Genomic DNA, 6,795 nt, shown 5'->3' with positions numbered 1-6,795 from the left:
GAAAATACACTTAATAGAACCAGTTTATTTCTTTACATTCTTTTATGTGTTATTTTTTTAATTCATAATTTGTCATTTATAAAGTACATTTTTTTCCCTATTTAAAAAATGGGTGTGTATTTTTGGGAGGCTGGAACAGGTTAAGCATTTCAATTAATTTTAATGGGGAAATTTTAATATACAAGCAAATTGAGTTACGAGGTCAGTCATAGAACGAATTAACCTTGTAACTCAAGGTATTCTAAAAAGTTGTGACATTGGCATTGTTCAAAACACATTACAGAGCTCATTACATACTTGGGTATAAAAGCAGCCTCAAGGTAAGCTCTTGTTCTATATGAGCAAGGATTGTGCATGGCTCATTTAACTAAAAACAGTTAAATTTCAGTGTTCCTCAACTGTGGGTAAAGGGCAAGACTGGAAACCACAATGGTGTGTGTGTGTGTGGAGCTTAGATCCTACTGCATGAAAAACCATTAAGGTTCTATGGTGGTAATCACCACATGATCTCCAGAACACTTTAATAATCTTGTCAGGATCTATTGCAACATCCACAATTGCTTTCTGTACATATGAAAGCTATATGTCTGCTAAGTCCAGGTTGGAACTGTTAATTCAGCTGTATTTCACAGAGGGAACTTGAAGTGGTGCCACTACACCCTGTTGTTAGTTCAGCCATATTTAACGTTCCAGTTCGTGAACTAAATTTGGAACTGTTTGGCGGTGATCAAACGTCCTCTTTTTCCTGGACAAGTACTCTTTTTGGGACATAAAAAATGTGAGTTCAAGGGGTCAGAGATTTGCGCTGCTTCAGCGCTGCAAGTCCACCATACACTGCGGTGAGCAGCTCAGTGTTTTACTGGAGCCTTGAACAGAAATGTGTTGAACGTTTTTCTAGGTAATATTAATCATAGTTTCTTTTTTATGTTTGGAGAATGTTTCTGTGACCCAGACAAACATTGTCTCACTGTTACTGACTTGCTGTCGAGTAAATTACATCTGCACAGCTTTTTGTTTAACTTCACAAGAAAACAGACAAAGTCTCCGGATTATTAAAGCCAGAACACCAGAGCGAGGTGTTACTCAAGAAAACGAGGCTGTGAATTTGGTACTGCATCGTTTTATCAGCCAGGCCCTTATAGAAATGTAGCTAGGCCAGTAATAAATATATAGTTCAAGCAATGTCCTGTAACTTTTATCAAGTATAGATTACTTGGCTGATAAAATGTTAAGTTGCTTGATTTTAGAAATGTTCAAAAACAAGTAATAATTACAAAACTATAAAATTAGTTTATTATTGTAAACAAAGACATTGGTATGAAGCACCAAAGCTTCCAATACAAGGGTATGTATTTTGGGCTTTCCTATTTTTGAAATGCCAGAAAAACCTGTGACAATGGCTAAACGGCTAATGGTGGTCCGGCTTAACAAGCTAGTCCTCCTAGGGTTTTTATGCTACAGCAATGAAACTTAGATCCTTAGATCCTTGAAACTTAGATAGATCCTATGCCAACTCTGGTTGCTTGTGTGTTTTGGAGCGATCCGACTTACGTATTTCTGAATACGAGCTTCCAAAACTCACGCTCATCCTTCCCGTTTAATCCCCCTTTCAATATTTCCCCCTCTGCCTGGAAAGCCTTTTGTCACTTTTCAGCTGAACATTTCTCCAAAACTTCCTTATACTTTAACTTAGAGACTTCATTTAAATTTTAAATAGTAGGGAAATTTCCCCTTTCTAACACCTGCACATTAGAGATCCTTTGAAAATACGGTTTTTGATTTATGAATTTTTGGCACTAGGGAAGATTTCAGCTCCCATAGAGTTCAATGTATTTTCAGAGCAGCTCAGTGTGCAGTTTCAAAAATTTGTTCTGTGATTAACTTGTAATGATGCAATCGATTCTTGCTCAAACTGCAAAATTTTTACACTAAGTTGATCCCCGGTGTCGATCCCACAGAGTGTCTTCGATGTAAAGGTATATTCGGTTAAGCCATTTGTGAAATCTATTCCGAGCTATAAGCATTTGTTTGGAGGGTGTGTACACTCCTATAGGAATGCACTGAAATTAATATCTCTGAATCTATTTTGCTACATTTTCAGCCAAATATTTCCACATAACCTCCTTATACTTTCAGCTTGAGTTATGAATTTTTGTTCGGCACTAGGGAGGGTTTCGGCTCCCATAGAGTTCAATGTATTTCAAAGCAGCTCAGCCTGCAATTTTTCAAAAATTTGTTCTGTGATTAACTCATCATGACATGATCAATTATTGCTCAAAATGAAAATTTTTTAGACCAGATCGATCCCCAGAGTGTCCTTGTCGCTACAGTATGTTTTGGTTTAAAAAATGAGCAGGAAAACATTTCAAGCTATAAGCATTTGATTGGAGGGTGGACCCCCATAGAAATTCATTGAATTCTGGATGTCTCAGTCCTTCAGCTGTGTGTCTGCTTGCGTGTGTGAGAGACAGAAAGGGGGGGGGGGTGAAGAGGATGGATTTGAGTGACAGAAATATACAAGCAGTATCTAAGATTTTAAAGGTGGAAATCCAAATAATGTTGTTTTTAAGGTTGATGTCTTAATAAAATTGTGGGTTTCTTAAGGTGAAATTTTTTAAAGGTGGCAATCAAAATGTATTGTTTGACCAGGTGAGCACACCTTTTTTTTAAAAAATGTTTGTGTGTATTTACCCTGCCATAACACAAACAATTCTTGCTCAATCTGCACATTTCTTGCACCAAATCGTTTGCCAAAGGGTTCTTTCTCGTATTTCTTTTTAATGTGACCATTAGAGTGAACAGGTCACTTACTTAAGATGGATTTTGAAGGTGGATATTGGATAGATTGTTCTATTAATATAAAGTCATAGCGATTAAGCAGCATATAAGCTAATGTTGCAACGATGCTACCAATATGTGAGAAACCAAATTCACGAAAGTTCTTTGAAGAACTTTCACCCTCTAGTTTCTCTTTGCTCATGTTTTTAAAACCAGTTGTTCTCCAGAGTGAATATGAATAACACATTCTGATTGATACCAGCATATAGTTTATAAGCCAGGATCTGTTATGGATTGGAGGTACAATAGCATCAATGGCATTTGCAATTTTCATATTTTTAAAGGAGCTATTAAAGCCCAGGGGAACCTAAGTCTGAGTCTCCTTGTGGTCCACATGCAGAGTAGTGTTGACCACAGATGCTCTGGCCACAAGTAGATGGGGAGTCTGATACGTTCTGGGTGTTAAGCTGGCCTCACTGTCAGTATTCTGTCAGTTGCACTTTGACTGGCTGCCTGTACCACCACAAATATGCACTTCCATTTATCGTTTTTGTACTGGCTGTGGTACTGGTCAGCTGGTCCTTTTGTGTATCAGTAAAATTAATTTTCTGTTTGTAATATGTGGTTCTTTGCCATGTTAACTGACAATAGGTACCATATTCTCCCTACAGAGTCTAGAAATGTAATACAATGTGCTCCTTCTCAGCCTCAGCCGAGTAAACACAGCACTTGTTCTGAGCGTCATATTGTGCAAACCCTGCGCTTATATCAAATCTTCAAGCATGCTCCATTATGTTGTGTATCTATATATAATAATTATACATTTTATTTATAATGCACTTTACATTTAAACAAATTGCAATGTGCTAACATCACAAACGTTAAAAATCAAATTAAATTAACAATCAAAAACTCTAGTAAAAAGAAATGTGTTAAGTCCCTTTTTAAAACTCTCAATTGTCTAAGATGGTCAGGAAGGGCATTCCATAAGCAAGGAGCAGCAGAAAAGTAAGCCCGACCACCCATGGTGCTGAGATTTATTTGGGGATGGGAGAGGCAATTTGAATTTACAGGACATAGGGGTCGTGATGAGTTGTTTTAGGCAGTGAGCAGCATTTCCAAAAATGCACTGATAGGTTAGGAGAGAAATCTTATATTTTCTATTTTATTTATTCATTTATTTGTACTCAGTTAAAGACACCTGGGCTTTGCAAACACATTAGACTGGCTTTGGTCACGCAGACTGGGGAGTTAGCAGATGGTGAAGAAACATATTCTGAAATTTATAAAAAGTTGTTGAATTTTTATTAGTACAATTGTGAACATTTAAATTGTGTTTGTAATTTTACAGATTTTTAAAAAGCAAAGTAAAAAGCTAAAAATGCAACTTGTCTGTCAAACAATAGCTGCGTTCCATAGCCTAGGCTGCAGCTGAGTTTAGCTGCATTTCTCGGCTGCTACGTCACAGAAGGTTGTTCAAATATAAAGGATCTTTCGTATACAGCCGAGAAATGCAGCCTAAGTTCAGAGTGATTTGGGAGGACGCAACAGACATATCCTTTATGGCCCTAAGTTACCCACAATTCTCTGTGCACATATGGCGTGTTGGAGAAAATAAACAAGACATGGCGAAAAACTGACCTTCAGAGTCTGTTTACCTTGTAAGGTGTAAAATAACTAATTAAGGAAGATATTTGTCTCTATACCATAGTAAATCAAAAAGTTTATTGGCATATTACAGTACCATAGAAAGCATTTAGTAGTATTTTATTATTAATCACAGTTGAAATGTAAAGGTTTAAAGTTGAAGTATGTTTAAACAAAACTGTGTGAAAATACTAATAAGCAAATACAACTTATTTTAACTTGGTCCTGTTAGTGCTTCAATGCAGATAAGACGTTTCCAGTGATGTCACGATGCTGTTTCCTTAGATCGTTCTATTTGTGTGATCAAGTTACTAAGAAGGAGTCTTCCTAGGACAGTCCTATCGCAGTCGCAGCCTAGGCTTTGGAATGCAGCTAATGACTATAGAAACAGTCATTGGTTTCAAGGCTGTGCGTGTCATGGTAATATAAAAAAAATTTGTTCTGTAGGGCTGTCAGCCAAGTTACCTTCTTTAAAATATTAAGACCACACTTGCATCATTGTCAAACATCTCATGAGAGAACTGTGGTGATTTTGAGGAAAATTTTTTATCATATTTCTGCTTTGTTTTCTATTTAAAATTTAAAAATCTCACATATAACCTACAAATCTAGTATTATATAAAAAGAAAATCCGATTATATAAAAATGTTTTCCCAGGGCCTTTAAACAACCTGTCCTGCCTTCTATAATGCGTCTTTTTGGATATCCATGCATATTTCACAACAATGCCAAATTACATTACGCATGTCAGTGTGTTGCTGCATACACTGCTGCATAGTGTGAGAGTAATGATGGAAGGATAAACTTGCCCACCTGCCATTCAAACCTGTCTTCTGAAAATGTGTGATAAAAGAAAAATATAGCAAGGAAGGCCATAAAACTTGTTTAAAGGGACAAAGAACGGTACTACATTCAAGAGTGTCCTTTTTGATAAGTCATATGGTAGCTAAATCTTTACTTTCATGGTTTTTGCACTCTTCAGCTTACTGCAAATTATATAGCAATGACTCTGGTTACCTTTGGATTTCACTTTCTGTTCCAACTTATATGGAACTTAAAAATTCAAAAAGATTTCTGCACACTGACAATTTACTACTTTAAAAATTGTAAGGCCATTTCCCCATGAATTACCATTCATTTATTATCTGTAACCACTTATCCAGTTCAGGGTTGCAGTGGGTCTGGAGTCTACCTGGAATGCTTGGGCAAAAGGAACACACTTTGGAGAGGGCGCCAATGCTTCTCAGGGCAACACATACACATTGACTCACACCCACAGACATTTCTTGATTTGCCAATCCACCTATCAACGTGTATTTTTGGACCATGGGAGGAAACCCTCACGGACACGAGGAGAACACACCAAACTCCTCACAGACAGTCACCCGGAGAGAGGCTTGAACCCACAACCTCAAGGTCCCTGTAGCTGTGTGACTGCGACACTACGTGCTGTGCCACTGTGCCGCCCTCATGAATGAACACCTTATTAAAATAAAGTAAATTAAATAATAAATGGAAAAAGAGGAATTTATTATTTAGAAAACAAATCTTGGTGAACTGATGGAAGTTGCTTGACCTCCAGATGTGCTGAATGAGCCTGTTATTGACTGTCCAGGTAAGGATAGAGAAAGAGGCTATTTTGAGAGTTATTTTATTCTCCTCATCACCCGTGGCCTAGTTATGTAATAAGATTATTACCCGTAGACCCCCCTCTTCTTCCATGTGATTTTCTGTAGTAAACACATGAACAATTGAGATTCGCCTCTTCATTCACCTCCAGCCGCAGCTCTTCATAACCCGCTCGTTGCCATGACGATCGCGCCGTCACACACCGCCCCCCACCCCCAACCCCCGTCCCCTCTGCAGCTCTGCCGTGTCATTTCTATTTCTGTTTTGGATGTGACACTGAAAATGACACATTCTCAAACCGTTGTTTCCACGCTATGAAGTTGAATTTCCTTAGATTGCCATTTTAAACTGGTTTAGAGACAGACAAACTGCTTTAACGTTAACAACATCGCGCTGGTAGAAGAATGTAATTTTATTCTGAAATGTGCCTTGTCTGAGTGTGTCTTACATCTCAACATCTGGAGTTTGTAAATGCGGTATATTTGAATCAAGTAGTATTTTCGCTGCACCGATGTTACTGTTTTCCTGATAAAAACAAGGGGGTGTGGGTTAGTGATGTGTCGTTTTCGAATGAATCGGCTCTTTGAGTCGGCACCTTTTTGTGAACTCTGGGAGCCGAATCGCATTGAACGTCTTTTCTTGTAAATGCAGACACGTCAAATAAGTACATTATGCAGCCTCTAGTTTTAAATATTACGACATGTAAATAAAGAAAAGTCATTTTGACCTCCCTACAGAACG

This window comes from Hoplias malabaricus, chromosome X2 (assembly GCF_029633855.1).
Source record: "Hoplias malabaricus isolate fHopMal1 chromosome X2, fHopMal1.hap1, whole genome shotgun sequence".
Lineage (NCBI taxonomy): Eukaryota > Metazoa > Chordata > Actinopteri > Characiformes > Erythrinidae > Hoplias > Hoplias malabaricus.
The sequence above is the reverse complement of the archived record's forward strand: the minus strand, read 5'-3'. Positions refer to the sequence as shown.